Source organism: Haematobia irritans, chromosome 4, assembly GCF_050003625.1.
Source record: "Haematobia irritans isolate KBUSLIRL chromosome 4, ASM5000362v1, whole genome shotgun sequence".
Lineage (NCBI taxonomy): Eukaryota > Metazoa > Arthropoda > Insecta > Diptera > Muscidae > Haematobia > Haematobia irritans.
Genome location: NC_134400.1, coordinates 6,845,288 through 6,864,389, shown reverse-complemented (window position 1 = coordinate 6,864,389; position 19,102 = coordinate 6,845,288). Strand labels below are relative to the sequence as shown.

At 31.1% G+C, this 19,102-nt stretch overlaps 2 protein-coding genes across 10 annotated transcripts in view; one reads left to right on the top strand and one right to left on the bottom strand.

The window, feature by feature from the left end:
* cmpy (crimpy) overlaps positions 1-19,102 on the bottom strand; it is a 465,170-nt gene that overhangs the window by 395,612 nt on the left and 50,456 nt on the right. The window contains exon 1 of one of the 2 annotated variants that reach the window (XM_075304858.1): positions 4,287-4,487. The exons of the other annotated variant lie outside the window; for it this stretch is intronic. The gene's annotated coding sequence lies outside the window, so the exon portion shown is untranslated. Of the gene's footprint in view, positions 1-4,286; positions 4,488-19,102 lie in introns of those variants that run through there. 2 annotated transcript variants of the gene reach the window in all.
* Positions 1-19,102, top strand: part of LOC142233814 (uncharacterized) — a 180,855-nt gene that overhangs the window by 149,883 nt on the left and 11,870 nt on the right. The window lies entirely within an intron of this gene.

Below are 19,102 nucleotides of genomic sequence, written 5' to 3'. Positions count from 1 at the left end.
CCCGTTTAGTGTATCCACACCTTTTTGCTATAGGCTCGACCGCGAAGTAGAATGCATCCAATTGAGCATTCCATCTCACACCCAATGGTTTCGAATTGCTAGCCTCGACAAATGCCAGCAATTGAGCATCAACCAAATATTCCGGCGGTAGTGAATCTAAAATTTCTCTATAATTCGATGTCCATTTCCGCAGTTCAAATTTAGCCGTCGCAAGCGCCGCGATTAATTGATCCCGAGCCATTATCGCAGTTTCAAGGTCATGAGTTCCGGTCAAAACGTCATCAACGTACATACATTTACGTAATATATCGGCCGCGAGTGGAAACTCCTCCTCAGTGTCTTCAGCTAACTGTAACAGTGTCCGTATCGCGAGATATGGTGCACAGTTTACACCGAAGGTCACCGTTTGTAGTTCATAGTCCTGGACTGTCCTTGTCGGAGAATCCCTAAAAACAATTCTCTGCAACGGAGCATGAGAAGAGTCCACTCGAATCTGCCTATACATCTGTGTAATATCGCAGTTGAACACGTATTTAAATAGTCGCCATCGCACAATAAGAAGGACTAAGTCCTGCTGCAAAGTGGGACCTACGTGAAGGATATCGTTAAGACTATTCCCGTTGGACGTTTTATTAGACGCATTAAATACGACGCGAAGTTTGGAAGTCTTCTTCTCGAGGTTAATGACAGGATGATGTGGAAGATAACACGAAAGTGTATCACTTGCAGAAATGGCGGATACTGGCCTCATGTGATCCAAATGCAAATATTCTTTAACAACACTATCATAAACTGATTTCACGTCCGGCCTTTTCGATAATGACGATTCATTACGATAAAATTGCCTCAAAGCAGTTGTTCGGGACTCACCCAAATATCCACGAGGACCGAGCTCTTCCTTTAGCGGAAGTGTAACTATATATCTACCTTCCGAATCTCTGCGCGTTGTCCGAACGTAATTTTCCTCACAGAACTTATCGGAGGGGGACAAAACCCCTTTACGTGGTGTTTCCTCCAACTCCCAAAACCGTAAAAGCGTTCTATCTAAATTTTCCTCTTCATCAACCGCTATAGTCGTAGTAAATGTTTGAATTTGCGATGTAGAAATCGGACCCGTTACTAGCCAGCCGAAAACACTGTTCTGTGCTATCAATGATTGAGCCGCAATCTGCCGGCAACCTTCTAATAGTATTCTCGGGTACAAGTCAGCGCCTAGTAGAATATCGACCGGTCTCGACACGAAAAGATTCGGATCAGCTAAGCGAATATCCGGAATCTGAGACAAAACTTCCTGCGACACCGTACAGGAAGGTAAATTCCCGGATATAGATTGGAGCACTATAGCCATAGTTTCCAACAAAACCGACGCGTTGAGTGGAGATCCGATTTTCAAATTACACATTTTACTCGATTTGGCCGAAATTGCGCTATTTACCCCCGAAATTGTAACATTAGCCGCGTGAACCGGTAGTTTCACCCGATTTCGAAAGCGTTCCGTCAGAAACGAAGATTCTGAAGCGGGGTCAATCAAAGCGCGTGCCGGATATGAAACCCCATCGTGCATGATATTAATCATCGCAGTTCCCAAAAGCACGGCCCTATTTTGCGTCGTATGAAATGCCTGGCGAGGTAGGCACGCCGACGAGGTAGAAGGTTGCGGCTGATCAACCGAAGGCATAGTTCTCGGTTGAAAACTAGCCGCTGAACTCGACAAGGTGTTGGTCGAACCCGTCGCCGAAGTCGCGCTATTAGACGGCGTAGAATCGCGATGCAATAGCGAATGATGTCTCGACTTACATTTTGCACACGAATATTGTCTTGGACAATCCTTCATCTCATGACCTTTCATTAAGCAATTCAAGCACAACCGGTTACGTTTTACCACTATGTAACGTTCCGATACCGAGAGTTTACCAAATTTAACGCAAGCCGAAAGTCTATGATTATGTTTAGGACAAATAACGCACTTAGATTCCGACGAAGCACGCGACGATTTAGAAGAAGACGCATTGGTAAAATGCGCTTTTACCTTCTTTTCCTGAGAACGCTTCGAAGACGTGTCTTCCCGCAAATCATGCAAACACATCAACGTACGAACCCTTTCGGACAAAAAAGCGTCTAAATCCGCCCACGACGAAAGGGCTGATTTGTCCCTAACACTCTGCTCCCAAAGAGTCTGTGTGAGCCGCGGCAAACGTTGAAGGCAAATAAAAACGAGTATCTGGTCCCAATTATCGGTCGAAACTTCGTACGTATTCAATGCCGAAAGACAGCCATTGATTCCACGTTGAATCGATTTCAAACCCGCACTTGTCTCTACCGATACTGCCGAAATTGCAAAGAGAGACTTAAGTTGATTGTGAACTAGAACCCGCTTATTGTCGTATGCATCAACGAGGGCCTTCCACGCGAGGGCAAAACTTCGATGTGTCAGCGGAAACTTCGAGACAATTTCCCTAGCTTCGCCACTGGTCTTCCGCACAAGATGACACAAACGCTCGACGTCCGTTAATCTTGAATTGTTAACATAGACTGCTTGAAACAAATCCCGGAATGTAGGCCAGTCTAGAAAATTGCCCTCAAATACATCCGTATCGCACGGTGGCAACGCCAAATTGTGAACCATATCACAAAGTGGAGGGCCACTAACGGCCACTTCACCCCTAAACCCGGCTTTGCCATTAGGCAGCGACTGCCCATCCCGATCAGCCGGTATCGAAGTAGTCGCGTTATTAGCCCAAATCGCTTCGGATCCTTGAGTCGATTTATGAGACCCGATACTCCGTCTCGATGCTGCAACGACCGAAGACGCAGACGAAGTGATCGATGATCCACGTGACCGACGAAACTGGCCCAATTTTCGATTTATCGCGGACAAACAATTCATATAAGCCTGATGGGACGCGTCATATTTCCCGTCCACCGATTCAATATCGCTCGTTTGCGTTGTTCCGGCACCCTGTAAACTAGCCACGCATTCCTCAAAGCAATCCTGAACCTTTGTCCACAACTTCCCCAATTCCTCACTTCGAATCTCGAGGCTATAGACGTCTAACTCCTCATCTTTCATGGCATTAAAATGGGCGTGGAATTTAATAAGAGCGTCCGAAACGCGAATAAAGCGATCAAAGGGAGATACAGACATTCTAACTTTACGTTCAACTACCAAATTGAAGAATGTAACCAAATACGAAATTACAATATAGCCAAGAAGCAACGGCCAATAAAATTACCAAACTCAGACAAGGTTCCGTTCAATAAAAATAGCAAAATACGCAAAAGTAGCTCGAGTTACAAAGATTAATTCGAGTCCACAACTCGCGAAAATCCGACAAAAGATCAAACGTTCGCAGAAACCGAAAATACTGAATGTAGGGTGCACAAAATATTACCCCCGAACGCTTGACACAAGAAAAATTATAATAATAATAATAATAAACAAAGGTATAAATAAATCAATAATAATAAATACCTGTCCAATAAATATTCAAAATTTACCAAATATTTGAATGATCGAATAATTTCTCTCAGTGTGAGAGCGTAAAAGTTTCAAAATATACCGAGTTTTAATTCAAGCCCCGATTCCAACCGGGAAATATTCAAACCTTTGAATTCAACTTGAATTCTAATGTGGGAATTACACGTAGTGTATAGCCCCCTTAAGAATTCAAATGATGATCGATATCCGATAACACGATAGTACGAGATGTGCCCGATTAGTCACTATACTATAGCAATCGACTAAGAGCGCAACACTGATGAGAACAAAACAAAATAAAAGCTTTTGTATGTTCTCAAATGTATGCAAATGAACGAAACAATAATTAATAAATGAAATTTCAGCACAGAAAACGCGAAAAAGTGGTGAATATACGAAACAAAGAGAGTGATATATGTGTATAGTGAATATTAGTGTACGAAAGTGGTGAAAATATGTACTTTAAGTTATTTCTCTCCGAAATTATTTGCACAGACGTCAAAATGGAAATACAAAAACAAAAACCTTGAATGCGTTTTGCCGTCGGCAAATGAAAATTTACTTAAAAACAATGAAAAACGATATTTTCACGCAAATAAAGGCAAATAAACCACTTTAAATAAAAAAACACTAATATTCACTGATATCACTGAACTTGTACACCACTTTTAGGAATATTTATAATAAAAACCGATCGCGTAGCGTTGTAAAACAACCTTTTTTTTTCTTTAAATGGACGGACGACCACTATATTTGTTGTTGCACCGACCGCGAACTCACTTTATAAGGGAAAATGCACTGCACTTACCTTATAAAACGATGAAACAGATGTTGAGGATGATGAACTGATTGGTTTGAGTTTAAGGTGAAATTGATGACCAGGTCAGGTGGACTGTGTCTATAACAAAAACCAAGAAAAACACCGGTTAAACCAATTCTTCCACTCCGAAGTCCAATTATCCGGTACGAATGGATCAAAATGTTCGCCGAATGCGAAAAGTATGGAAATATAGGGAAAAATAAAAACACGATAGTTTAATATTTTCAATATATAACAAGAGCAGAAGGTTTTATTAAGGTGTTTTCTATTATAATTAATGGTAAACAATATTACCTATAATTTCCAACGATATGGATAAATTTGCAACCGCACCAATTGGCTTATCGATAACAAGTAAAGTGAGAGATGCTCTCAACCAAGATGGCGGAAGGCGGGGCTTTTGACAAGATAAATTAATATTCAAATTATGACATTTCTACTCTGGCAGGGATGTACCAAAAAGTAGTATACAAATTCTAACGAACACTATTAAGTCCAATTAATCTTTACTCGAACTTAAACAAAATATAATTTTGACAAAATTTCACATATAAAAATAAATTTTGACAAAATTTTCTATAGAAATAATATTTTTCCAAAAAAAAAAAAACAGAAACAAAATATTGCCAAAATTTTCTATAGAAATAAAATTTTGCTTTTTTTATAGAAATAAAATTTTGGAAAAATTTTCTATAGAAATACAATTTTGCCATAGAAACAAGATCTTGACAAAACTTTCTAAAGGAATAAAATTTTAACAAAGTTTTCCATAGAAAGAAAATTTTGACAAAATCTTCTACAGAAATAAAACTTTGCAAAAATTTTCTGTAGACATAAAATTCTGCAAAATTTGTCTATAGAAATAAAAAAAAAAATCTATAAAATTTTTATAGATTTTTTTTATTTCTATATAATTAAAATTTTGCAAAAAAAAGTCTACAGAAATAAAATTTAGAAAAAAAATTCTGTAGAAAAAAAATTATCTACAGAAATAATTATCTATAGAAATAAAATGTTGTGAAAAACTTTCTATAGAAATAAAATTTTGCTAAAAATTTTCTATAGAAATAAAATTTTGCAAAAAATTTCTATACAAATGAAATTTTGACAAAAATTTCTATAGAAATAAAATCTTGACAAAATTTTCTATAGAAATAAAATTTTTGCAAAATTTTCTATAGAAATACAATATTGAAAAAATTTTCTAGAGAAATAAAATTTTGCTAAAAATTTTCTATAGAAAAAAAATTTTGACAAAAATTTCTATAGAAATAAAATATTTTTCTATAGAAATATACATTTTCTATAGAAATAAAATTTTGCAAAAATTTTCTATAGAAATAAAATTTTGCAAAAATTTCCTCTAGAAATGAAATGTTGACAAAATTTTCTATAGAAATAAAATTTTGTCAAAAACTTTATAGAAATAACATATTGCTAAAAATTTTCTATATAAATAAAATTTTGCGAAAATTTTCTATACAAATGAAATTTGAACAAAATTTTCTAAAGAAATATAATTTTGCCAAAATTTTCTATAGAAATAAAATCTTGATAAAATGTTCTATAGAAATAAAATTTTGCAAAAAATTTTCTATAGAAATAAAAAGTTTGACAAAATTTTCGATAGAAATAAAATTTTACAAAAAAAATTCTATAGAAATAAAATTTTGACAACATTTTCTAGAGAAATAAAATTTTGCTAAAAAATTTCTATAGAAATAAAATTTTGACAAAAATTTCCATAGAAATAAAATATTTTTCTATAGAAATATACATTTTCTATTGAAATAAAATTTTGCAAAAATTTTCTCTAGAAATAAAATTTTGACAAAATTGTCTACAGTAATAAAATTTTGTTAAAAATTTTCTATAGAAATAAAATTTTGCAAAAATTTTCTATACAAATGAATTTTTAACAAAATATTCTATAGAAATATAATTTTGGCAAAATTTTCTATAGAAATAAAATTTTGCAAAAATTTTCTGTAGAAATAAAATTTTGACAAAATTTTCTATAGAAATAAAATTTTGGCAAAATTTTCTATAGAAATAAAATTTTGCCAAAAACTTTCTATACAAATAAGGTTTTGACAAAATTTTTTATAGATATAAAATTTTGCAAAAATTTTCTATAGAAATAAAATTTTGCCAAAAATTTTCTATAGAAATAAAAATTTTGACAAAATTTTCAATAGAAATAAAATTTTGCAAAAAAAAAAATCTATAGAAATAAAATTTCTATCTGAACCGGTTTCATCCAATAAGGTTCTATTCTGACCAAAAATAGATACTTGTGCTATATGTGAAGTTGATTGGCCACCTAAAAGTCAAAAGAATACTCGTTTTGCCTGAAATTTCATAGAGTTGCGTGTACAGTTCTACTCAAAATGATAGCACCGTTTACTGTAACTATTCTTCAACACCAAAACTCTTTTATATGCATAAACAATAAACATTTTTTATTCCATCAACCAATTTACACAAAAACGTAACATATCTATCTACTATTTTTGGATCTTAGAATGCATTTCAATATTTATTCATTACTGCGATAACGAGTGCTACTCTTTGAGGCTACATAACCATTAATAATAATTTTTAATACTTGATGTTTTTGTTTAATCAATATAATGGTAGATTCAAAATCGACATCCGGTAAATACGGCGGATATAGTTCCTCTTTCAGATAATAGTTTTTGATGTAAATAGTTTTATCCTAGGATTCAAAGACAAAAAAAGGAAATCATAATCATGACAATTGTATATGATTGAATCTTTGACAGACTGCATTATTAAGAACTAAAGCGGTGATTTAAAAATTTTAGGAATTTTCTAAAAACAAAATATTGTTAAAAGAACGAAATTTGTCATTGGTTTTCAGGGAAAAAGAAAAAAACGAAATTTCATTAAAATAACGAAATTTTTAATTCTTTTAACAAATTTTGTTCTTCATAATTTTTATGAAAAACGTTCGTACTATTAATGAATGATTTCTATTTAGGAAAAATGTTTTACAATTTATGCAAAAAGCTCCGTACTTTTTTTGAAAGTATTCGTAATTTTAAAGAAATATTTGCATGCCTTTTATGAAAAATTCTAGTGCAGAATGTTTTCTAAAGAATTGATAATACGTAACGTAAAATCTTTCCAGAAAAAATGCAAAACTTGGAAGTTCTTTTTCCAACTCATCGAAATACGTTCTCACCGAATAATTTCAATATTTTATACCAACCTTTCTAATGGGACATTTTGAAGGCAGTCCCACAACTGTTTTCTTGAATTCATTCATGGCAAGATTGACCAGAATATTTGATTTGCCCCATTTGTTATCCAATACATCACATCCATTTAATGTCAAATTATATACGGAGAATTTTCTGCCTTTTTGACGTTTTCCAATAGTCCATACAACCACATTGAATTCTGCAAGATCTTTTAGGAGCACAAAAGATCCATTAAGAGCATTTCGTTTATTAAAATTAACCAATTGCAAGTGCATTTTCACCCATGTTTTATCGTTCTCATATGTGACATTGTCATAGTTCATAATAAAAGATCGCTTTGAAATGGAGAACTCAAAACTATGACTGATTTGTATTAAAATTAAAATCAACTAACTTACAACACCGCAGGAAATGGAAATCTGGCAAAGTAATGCCAAATAGAAATACACGCATTTTCCATTCGACATATTTAGTTAGAGTTTAGGCGAAGACTGCATTTGCTAACTAAACAAAATAAAACCAAAAAAAAAATCAACAATATAACATTTTTTATATATACTTTCCATAATTATACTAATGGCAAATAAATCATTTGCACCATAAAACTAAGGAAAACAGATCTGTTAATCATAATCTGAAACAAATTTTCCGCAAACAAACAAAATTGATTTAGGTAAAAAGCATAGTCATGGAAAAATTTAAAAATATTCCCAATATTTTGTTTCCAGATCAAAGGTGCGAAGCGACACCCTTGGCTGAGAAAAAAGTCACAAAGACTTTGTCTATTGAGAAGAAAGAAAAAGAGGTGTCGTGATACCTTAATCAGGCCCGTCTCACGACCACATTTTTTTATACCCACACGGACGAAAAATACTGTTTTTCATATGTTTGGGTGTACAAATTATATGTTAGGAACAAAATTTTTTTAACACAATATGTTTAAGTGCAAGCATAAAAGTTAGAACATATAATATGTTTGGGACATAAAATGTTTGTAAATATAATATGCTTGGATGCATACTATAGAATGGAAGTAACCAATTGGCGCCTTAAAAATATAGAAAATTTCATAAAAATTTTATTCTACCAGTGTATGCCTAAGGTGAAATATAATATGTTTAAACAATACAAACAATGTTTTGTTTGGACAAATCCTGAAAATATGTGTATGTTTGAAGCCAAATGTGTTTGGGGTATACGTTACATACGCAGAGAAGGAATATGATCACCTCAAACATGTTTTAAGAGCAAAATGTTATTTTTGGGTGGTGACCATGTAACATGGTTTTCGCAACCATGTTATTTTCTCGGAAATCATGTATCTGATTACGGCAAGCAGGTTATATTTGACGAGAAAATAACATTTTAGTGACAAACATGTTACATGGTCACCATACAAAAATAACATTTTGCTCTTGAAACATGTTTGAGGTGATCATATTCCACAAATTACGTGCAGAAGCGATTTTTTTTGAGGGTGCACCACCATAGAATGGTGATGGGGGTATAATAAGTTGAGAGATTTGCGACAGTTGATTGTCCTTTTTGATTTAAGGAACACAGATCCCAAGAATTTTATTGTAGGTTCACTTTCTGAGTATATATTAATGCCGACATTTGTTGGAACATTTATTTTTGTCAAAATGTTATTTCTATAGATAATTTTGTTAAAATGTTATTTCTATAAAAAAAGTTGTAAACAATTCTATTTCCATAGGAAATTTAGTCAAAATTTTATTTCTATAGAAAATTTTGTCAAGATTTTATTTCTTCAGAAAATTGTGTCCAAATTTAATTTCTACAAAAAAGTTGTCTAATTTTTTATACCCACCACCATAGAATGGTGACGGGGGTATAATAAGTTTGTCATTCCGTTTGTAACATATCGAAATATCGATTTCCGACTCTATAAAGTATATATATTCTTGATCAGGGAGAAATTCTAAGACGATATAACGATGTCCGCCTGTCCGTCTGTCTGTCTGTCTGTTGTAATCACGCTACAGTCTTCAATAATGAAGCAATCGTGCTAAAATTTTGCACAAACTCGTCTTGTGTCTGCAGGCAGGTCAAGTTCGAAGATGGGCTATATCGGTCCAGGTTTTGATATAGTCCCCATATAAAGCGACCTCCCGATTTCGGGAAATTTGATATCTAGAAGTATTTTAGGACCATAAAGAGGTGTACCGAAAATGATGATTATCTGTCCATGTTTTGATATAGCCCCCTTACAGACCGATCTCCCGATTTTACTTGTTGGGCTTCTAGGAACCGCAGTTTTTATCCAATTTGCCTGAAATTGAAAATCTAGAGGTATTTTAGGACCATAAAGAGGTGTGCTGAAAACGATGATTATCGGTCCATGGTTTGGAATAGCCCCCATATAGACCGATCTCCCGATTTTACTTCTTGGGCTTCTAGGAACCGTAGTTTTTATCCAATTTTTCTGAAATTAAAAATCTAGAGGTATTTTAGGACCATAAAGAGGTGTGCCGAAAATTGTGATTGTCGGTCCATGCTTTGGAATAGCCCCCATATAGACCGATCTCCCGATTTTACTTCTTGGGCTTCTAGGAACCGTAGTTTTTATCCAATTTGGCTGAAATTGAAAATCTGTAGGTTTTTTAGGACCATAAAGAGGTGTGCCGAAAATTGTGATTATCGGTCCATGTTTTGATATAGCCCCCTTATAGACCGATCTCCCGATTTTACTTGTTGGGCTTCTAGGAACCGTAGTTTTTATCCAATTTGCCTGAAATTAAAAATCTAGAGGTATGTTAGGACCATAAGGAGGTGTGCCGAAAATGATGATTATCGGTCCATGGTTTGGAATAGCCCCCATATAGACCGATCTCCCGATTTTACATCTTGGGCTTCTAGAATCCGTAGTTTTTAGCCAATTTGTCTGAAATTAAAAATCTAGAGGTATTTGAGGACCATAAAGAGGTGTGCCGAAAATTGTGATTATCGGTCCATGTTCTGATATAGCCCCCTTATAGACCGATCTCCCGATTTTACTTCTTGGGCTTCTAGGAACCGTAGTTTTTATCCAATTTGGCTGAAATTGAAAATCTGGAGGTTTTTTAGAACTATAAATAGGTGTGCTGAATATATTTCTATGTTAGCCTGCTAACAACGCAGACTGGTGTTTCATCCAAATCAATTACGTTACATATTATTACAATTATGAATATATTGTGTATCGGTACAGGTTTTGATATAGCCCACTTAAAACCGACCCTCCGATTTGGGGTCTAGTTTCTAGAACTGCCATATAGACCGATATAGAAGGCACACTGATCATGGAAATTGCCTGAAACTGAGTGCGTTATTTCATCATTTGCTTGCACACTTATACGAGATGATTATGATTCCTCTAAAACTCAAACAAAAATGGTTCTTACACGGACAAAAAAGACTGTTTTTCATATGTTTGGGTGTAAAACTTATATGTTTGGAACTCAAATTTTTTAACACAATATTTTTAAGTGCAAGCATATAATGTTCATAAACTAGTATAACATGTTTGTTACTATTTTAGAACATTTTATGTTTGGGACATAAAATGTTTGTAAATATAGTATGCTTAGATGCAAACATATATTAATTTAGAAATAGCCTAGAACCATATATATGTTTAGAAAGAGAGACCTAGAGAGTAAGCTGCAAGTAAAAGAATGGAAATAACCAATTGGCGCCTTAAAAATATATCCACACAAAGGAAATTTCATTAAATTTATTTATTACCAGTGTATGCCCTAAGGTGAAACATAATATGTTTGAACAATACAAACAATATTTTGTTTGGACCAATCCTGAAAATATATATGCTTGAAGTAAAATATGTTTGGGGTATATGTTACAGAAGCGATTTTTTGAGGGTGTATAAATCCAGAATCTGATCTAGTCTTCATAGGTAAAATTTTTACATTTATCTTCGGGAAGCGTACCGGTTGAACTGAACTGCCTGGGAGAATATTTGTCATAAAACCCACTGAAATTCTATATATTATCAAGTAACCCGCTACGACGAAGAATTTTCAAGAATTTTCAAGTATTTAAGATTCGGCCCGGCCGAACTTTATTCATTTATTTTATTTTTTAATTTAAGGGGTGATACGGTCAAAATTTGGTCAAGGGAAAATACGTGTAAATCAGTGAAATCATTTATTTAAAAAATCGAATTAAATTTCTTTTTCAAGTTCAATTAGTATAAAATTCAGGAAAAATATTCAGTTAGGCTTTCGCTTTTCCAAATCCGAATTGCCGGGCCTCACGCTTGACATCTGCCATCAGATTTTGTACAGCCACCTTGTCCACCTTCTTCGCCGCAGAAAGGCAGTTTGCCTTGAACTGCTGCTCGTCCTTAGCAGTTTTTTTGGTCTTCTTTAGGTTCCGCTTGACAATAGCCCAGTATTTCTCAATTGGGCGGAGGTCTGGCGTGTTGGGAGGGTTCTTGTCCTTGGGAACCACCTACACGTTGTTGGCGGCGTACCACTCCATGGCCTTTTTACCGTAATGGCAAGATGCCAAATCCGGCCAAAACAGTACGGAACAACCGTGTTTCTTCAGGAAAGGCAGCAGACGTTTATTCAAACACTCTTTCACGTAAATTTCTTGGTTGACAGTCCCGGAAGCTATGAAAATGCTGCGTTTCAAGCCACAGGTACAGATGGCTTGCCAAACCAGATATTTCTTTGCGAACTTTGACAGTTTTATGTGCTTGAAAATATCTGCTACCTTTCCCCTTCCTTTTGCCGTATAAAACTCCTGTCCCGGAAGCTGCTTGTAGTCGGCTTTGACGTAGGTTTCGTCGTCCATTACCACGCAGTCAAACTTCGTCAGCATCGTCGTGTACAGCCTCCGGGATCGCGCTTTGGCCGTCGTATTTTGTTTATCATCGCGATTTGGAGTCACTACCTTCTTGTAAGTCGATAGTCCGGCTCGTTTTTTGGCTCGATGCACGGTTGTAGACGATACACCCAGCTTATTTGCGGCATCTCGGAGAGAGAGGTTAGGGTTTCGCTTGAAACTACCGGCAACTCTCTTTGTCGTCTCAGCGGCTTCCGGTTTCCAATTTCCCCCCGATCCAGACTTCCTGGCTGTCGACAAACGTTCCCCAAACACTTTAATTACATTTGTAACGGTTGATTTGGCAACTTTTAGCGATTTTACCAGCTTTGCGTGCGAGTAGCTCGGATTTTCGCGATGCGCGAGCAAAATTTTGATACACTGCTCTTCTTGCTTGAACGGCATTTTGACAACTGAAGAGTGAATTCCAAAATCAAAATAGGAGCAACATTCTACACACACACACCTTCAAAATGAGGGGTGTTCAGGTTTTTTAAATGCAAAATTGGAAGAAATACGTCAAGTTTATATTGACAAAATTTTGACCGTATCACCCTTTAGTTGGTAATTATTTTTATAAAAAATTCGCACTGAAATATTATCTAAGATACATTCTGTTCTCTACTTGTTGGGAAAAAAGGGTCTCACCAACATTAATCGCGGACACTTTCTTATGGAAAAAATTTCTCAGGGACAATTTCATATAATAAATAAACTGACGCTGTTGAAATAGGTTTGGGGTGACAATATTCTTCGTGTATTTGGGAAAAGTCTAACTTGTCTCGAATAAAAGCTTCATCGGCATTTGTTTTTGGAAAAATTCTGGAGGACTTTATGGAAAAACCGACACGGACAGTTGTTTCTGCGAAACTTCTTCGTTTTTTTGAGGAAAAATTTAAACGACGCTTGAGGAATAATGTCTAATGGACAATTATCGGGAAACAATCTATTTTCCTGGAATTAAAATTCAGCCAAAAATATCCATCAAAATAGCTTTGCTCTTTTTGTACTCAATACGATTTTCTCTTTATTTTCCAATTGAACAAAACTCAGTTTTGTTGTTTTCATGGTTTGGCATTTATAAGGCAAATAATATTTTCTTTGAACGAATTTCTGTCACATTTTTTTGTCAAGCTTGCGTGGCTGTTTACAATGACTATGGAGAATAGAATTTCACTTACATGGATAGAGGTCTTGCAATTCTTAGCTTTCTATTCGAAGAGACATATGGGACGACATTCGGAAAACGTAAAACCCAGCATGGTCTTGTAATACTTGATAATAGAGTTTACATTGGGGTGGTTCAATTTTTTTTTTGGGTTAAATTCCAAAAAAATTTTTAATTTTTTTAATAATATGCAAATTGTGGTTATTAATTTTTTTACGAAATAATATCAGTAAAATCCATTCTGCACAGACAGCATTTTCTAGTAACCATCCACTGTTAATTTTTAAAAATGCAGAAAAAATGTGTGTTTTTTTTTTTAATTTTCTTATTTTTTAACAATTTTATTTATTCGTAATATTTTGTAAACATTTTTTTAATGACTCTAACCGAATGCTTTCCTCCATAAGACCCACGCCAATGCTTTTCAAATTCCTAACAAAAAAAAAAAGATATTTTTCTGGGAATAGTTCCTACAACTGTAATGGACTTTGCTGGCATATATATTTCATTCCTTTTCATTTTCCTCTTGGAAATAAGATTCTTAGCTTGGTTTTATTTTTCTAAGATCATAGTGAAAGAAAAAAGAAAAGCGAAAAAACAAACTCCAAGACTATAACAAATACCAAAAGAATATCAAATCGCTTATAAACATCAAAAACTGAGGAGACACAAATAATGGCGAGACATTAAAATAATGAATTATGCTCGAATTTATTATGAAATATGAGCTCATTATACAATCGTGTCCATAGAATTTATGACTTGAAAAATTACACTGATGTACAAAGTTTCATTAAAATTTGAGTTGCACTAAAGAAAGAGCCTTAAGAAGCTCTAACCGTTTACCGATTATGTGATGACGATGCGTTAAGATAAGAAATATACTGAATAGGTTTTATATTTTTACACATATTTTTTGTACCACAAAAAAACGACATACAAATTCTGATATAATCAATTTTTTTTTTATATATATATATATATATATATTTGATAAATTGGCTTGATGGAAAGACCAATTTCTAATAAAATTTAAGGTAACCCTTAAAGCATCCCTCTTCCTCCTTGTAGCGTTATGTATAAACATCTTAAGCTCTTTGCCAAATCAAATAAAGTTTCAGTTGTTGATTTTATTTATTAACAATTTTTAAGATTCCATGCACAAAAAATTTGTTGTGATTTATTGGCAGGTGAAATTCTCCACTTTTCTAATCTATTTTATTTTTATTTTATCCAAACCAGCCAACAGGGCAAAAGTCATTTTTCATAAAGCTATCACGATTTGGAAAAGGGAAAACACTGCCTCTTAGATTTTTTTTTTTGGGAGGCTACAATAATTTTCCAAGATTTATGATTTTGCCAAAAGTATAAAACAAACAAACTTACAGAAAATAAATTTTTATAAATTCATATTTGATACGAATCTATAGTAATCAAATTGGGTTTACATATTTAATGGGTCTACATTTTATACCCGGCATCATAAGATGGAGGTATGATAATTTTGACAAAATTTTCTATAGAAATATAAAATTGCTAAAATTTTCTATAGAAATATAAAATTGCTAAAATAAAATTTTGACAAAATTTTCTATAGAAATAAAATTTTGACAAAATTTTCTCTAGAAATAAATTTTTGACAAAATTTTCTTAGAAATAAAATTTTGACAAAATTTTCTATTGAAATAAAATTTTAGAAAAATTTTTTATATAAATAACATTTTAACACAATTTTCTCTAGAAATAAAATTTTGACAAAAATTTTCTATAGAAATAAAAATTTGGAGAAAATTTTCTATAGAAATAAAATGTTGACAAAATTTTCTATTGAAATAAAATTTTGACAAAATTTTCTATAGAAATAAAATTTTGACAAAATTTTCTACAGAAATAAAATTTTGACAAATTTTTCTATTGAAATAAAATTTTAGCAAAATTTTCTATAGAAATAAAATTTTGACAAAATTTTCTATTGATATAAAATTTTGACAAAATTTTCTATAGAAATATAATTTTAGAAAAATGATCTATAGAAATAAAATTTTGACAAAATTTTTTATAGAAATAAAATTTTGAAAAAATTTTCTCTAGAAATAAAATTTTGACAAAATTTTCTATGGAAATAAAATTTTGACAAAATTTTCTCTAGAAATAAAATTTTGAGAAAATTTTCTATAGAAACAAAAATTTTAATAAATTTTCTATAGAAATAAAATTTTGACAAAATTTTCTCTAGATATAAAATTTTGACAAAATTTTCTATTGAAATAAAATTTTCATAAAATTTTCTATAGATATAAAATTTTAGCAAAATTTTCTATAGAAATAAAAATTTGGAGAAAATTGTGCATAGAAATAAAGTTTTGACAAAATTTTCTATGGAAATAAAAATTTGGAGAAAATTTAGCATAGAAATAAAATTTTGAGAAAATTTTCTAAATAAGCAAAAATTTGGACAAAATTTTCTATAGAAGCAAAAATTTGGACAACATTTTCTATAGAAACAAACATGTTGACAAATTTTGCTATAGAAATAAAATTTTGACAAAATTTTCTATAGAAATAAAATTTTGACAAAATTTTCTCTAAAAATAAAATTTTGACAAAATTTTCTATAGAAATAAAATTTTGAGAAAATTTCCAATATAAACAAAAATTTCAACAAAATTTTCTATAAAGACAAAAATGTTGAAAAATTTTTCTATAGAAATAAAATGGTGACAAAATTTTCTATAGAAATAACATTTTGACAAAATTTTCTATAGTAATAAAATTTTGACAAAATTTTGTCTAGAAATATAATTTTAACAAAAGTTTCTATAGAAATAATAAAAATTTTGAGAACATTTTCTATAGAAATAAAATTTTGAGAAAATTTTGTATAGAAATACAATTTTGACAAAATTTTCTATAGAAACAAAAATTTGGACAACATATTCTATAGAAACAAAAACTATGAAAAATTTTTCTATAACAACAAAAATGTTGACAAAATTTTCTATAGAAATAAAATTTTGACAAACGTTTCTACAGAAATAACATTATGACAAAATATTCTATAGAAATAAAATTTTGACAAAATTTTCTATCGAAATAAAATTTTCATAAAATTTTCTATAGATATAAAATTTTGACAAAATTTTCTATAGACATAAAATTTTTACAAAATTTTCTCTAGAAATAAAATTTTGAGAAAATTTTCTATAGAAACAAAATTTGAACAAAATTTTCTATTGAAATAAAATTTGGACAAAATTTTCTATTGAAATAAAATTTTCATAAAATTTTCTATAGATATAAAATTTTGACAAAATTTTCTATAGACAGAAAATTTTTACAAAATTTTCTCTAGAAATAAAATATTGAGAAAATTTTCTATAGAAACAAAATTTGGACAAAATTTTTTATAGAAGCAAAAATTTGGATAAAATTTTCTAAAGAAACAAAAATTTGGACAAAATTTTCTATAAAAACAATAATGTTGACAAATTTTTCTATAAAAACAAAAATGTTGACAAATTTTTCTATAGAAATAAAAATTTCACAAATTTTTTTCTAGAAATAAAATTTTGACAAAATTTTCTATAAAAATAAAAATTTGGAGAAAATTTTCTATAGATATAAAATTTTGACAAAATTTTCTATTGAAATAAAATTTAGCAAAATTTTCTATAGAAATAAAATTTTGACAAAATTTTCGCTAGAAATACAATTTTGACAAAATTTTCTATAGAAATAAAAATTTGGAGAAAATTTTCTATAGAAATAAAATTTTGACAAAATTTTCTATAGAAATAAAATTTTGACAAAACTTTCTCTAGAAATAAAATTTTGACAAAATTTTCTATAGAAATAAAATGTTTACAAAATTTTCTCTAGAAATAAAATATTGAGAAAATTTTCTATAGAAACAAAATTTGTACAAAATTTTTTATAGAAGCAAAAATTTGGATAAAATTTTTCTATATAAGCAAAAATTTGGACAACATTTTCTATAGAAACAAACATGTTGACAAATTTTTCAATAGAAATAAAATTTTGACAAAATTTTCTATAGAAATAAAATGTTGACAAAATTTTTTATAGAAAATTTGAAAAAGTGTTTTTTTGACAAAATTTGGAGAAAATTTTGCATAGAAATAAAATTTTGCACAAAATTTTCTATAGAAATAAATTTTTGCAAAAATTTTTTTAAAGAAATAAAATTTTGGAAAATTTTGACAAAGTTTTCTATACAGATAAAATTTTAACAACATTTTCTATAAAGATAACATTTTCGGTAGAAATAACAGTTTCATAAGCTTGTTCTATAGAAATTTTGAAAAAATTGTATATAGAAATAAAATTTTGCAAAAATTTTCTATAGAAATACAATTTTCTAAAGAAATAAAATTTTAAAAAAAAAATTCTATAGAAATAAAATTAAACAATAAAAAACTATCAATAATTTTTTTTTAAAAAATTTTCTATATAAATAAAAGTTTGACACAATTTTCTAAAGAAATAAAATTTCGACACAGTTTTCTGTAGAAGTAAAATTTTGACAAAATTGTCTATAGAAATAAAATTTTGGCAAAATTTTCTATAGAAATAATATTTGCAAAAATTTTTTATAAAAATAAAATGTTGCTGTACGGTATAATAGAGTCAATTTCCTTCAACTTAAGCTTTTCCTTACTATTGTTAATTAATATGTGTGTTGGTGGGGGTGGTTATACAAACAAACAAAAAACTTTGAAATAATTAAAACATTTTCGCGTGACTCAATTTCGAACTTTCCTCCTCCCCTCTCTGTATAGTTTATTTAGTTTGACTAAACAATACCAAATGCAGTTTAACCGTAGAGTGGAAAAAACCTTCCTCCCAAAAACGAAAAATGTTCATATTTCTTTATAAATAAAAATGAAACTTTGGCATTTTATTAAAATTGAAGAAATGTGGCAAATTGTTCGCATTGAGAGGGAAAAATACGCTCTTGAGAATTTCATGGAAATTAATTAATTTCGCAAGAAAGAAACCACCGCCAATGTGAAATTCCAAATGAAAAGAAAACTTAGTTGGGACTTATTTATATTCTTGAATAGCTTCTCGTATTGTTGGGGGTTTATAAATTAATTACTCTTTATGTTTGCCCGCCAGCAAGAAAGTGTAAAATAATTCAAAAACTTTTTTTGGTTATATGAGGTTCACACATAAAATTATATAGCAATCGTTGGAGGGAGGGGGTGCGGTATACTTCTGGTCTACATTTCACCAACATTTATTACAAACGAAAGCCAAGGAAAAAAAAACCTTTAAATCTTTTTAGCAGCTTGAAATAAATTGATCGTTCATAATTTTCCATATAGCAAATACAATCGTCAAGGGTTATGGTCGTTTTTTCTTTGCTCCTAAATTGTGGCAGTTATTTAGGGAAAAGATTTAAATTGGCCACCCAACACCAATTACTGAAATTTCTCTACAAAACAGATACCACAAAGAGATGGCAAAGAACCCATTTGCCAAAGGAAGAGCCTACCATAATTAACATTGTTTTGTTAACTAGAACTTCTTCCTGG